This window comes from Mobula hypostoma, chromosome Y (genome assembly GCF_963921235.1).
Source record: "Mobula hypostoma chromosome Y, sMobHyp1.1, whole genome shotgun sequence".
Classification (NCBI taxonomy): domain Eukaryota; kingdom Metazoa; phylum Chordata; class Chondrichthyes; order Myliobatiformes; family Myliobatidae; genus Mobula; species Mobula hypostoma.
The window spans coordinates 1,082,436-1,083,385 of NC_086130.1; positions in this window are offsets into that span (position 1 = coordinate 1,082,436).

The following is a 950-nucleotide window of genomic DNA, read 5'->3' on the forward strand; positions in this document are numbered from 1 at the left end:
ATATACTGCGTCTGGTGCTCCCGATGTGGCCTTTTATATATTGGTGAGACCCGACGCAGACTGGGAGACCGCTTTGCTGAACATCTACGCTCTGTCCGCCAGAGAAAGCAGGATCTCCCAGTGGCCACACATTTTAATTCCACATCCCATTCCCATTCTGACATGTCTATCCACGGCCTCCTCTACTGTAAAGATGAAGCCACACTCAGGTTGGAGGAACAACACCTTATATTCCGTCTGGGTAGCCTCCAACCTGATGGCATGAACATTGACTACTCTAACTTCTGCTAATGCCCCACCTCCCCCTCGAACCCCATCTGTTACTTATTAATATACACACATTCTTTCTCTCACTCTCCTTTTACTCCCTCTGTCCCTCTGAATATACCCCTTGCCCATCCTCTGTGTCCTCCCCCCCGTCTTTCTCCCTAGGCCTCCTGTCCCATGATCCTCTCATATCCCCTTTTGCCTATCACCTGTCCAGCTCTTGGCCCCATCCTTCCCCTCCTGTCTTCTCCTATCATTTTGGATCTCCCCCTCCCCCTCCAGCTTTCAAATCCCTTACTCACTTTTCCTTCAGTTAGTCCTGACAAAGGGTCTCGGCCTGAAACGTCGACTGTACCTCTTCCTATAGATGCTGCCTGGCCTGCTGCGTTCACCAGCAACTTTGATGTGTGTTGATCTAATCCCATTTCTTGCATTTCTTAATGAATTTTCCACATTTTTATTTAGCACTGGGACTTGCTTCTTTGGTTTGCTTATTTTAAATTTTTGTGGGAAATTTGTTGCTAAAATCTAAAATAAAGGGGAAAAATTGGGAAAAACATAAAAAAGGTAAAACACATGAGTGATATTAAAATGTTTTTGAAGAGATTATTATAAGTCAGTTTGTGTAGCATTGCTGACAATATTTTCATATTTTCTCAGATTATTTTAAGTATTTTCTATAA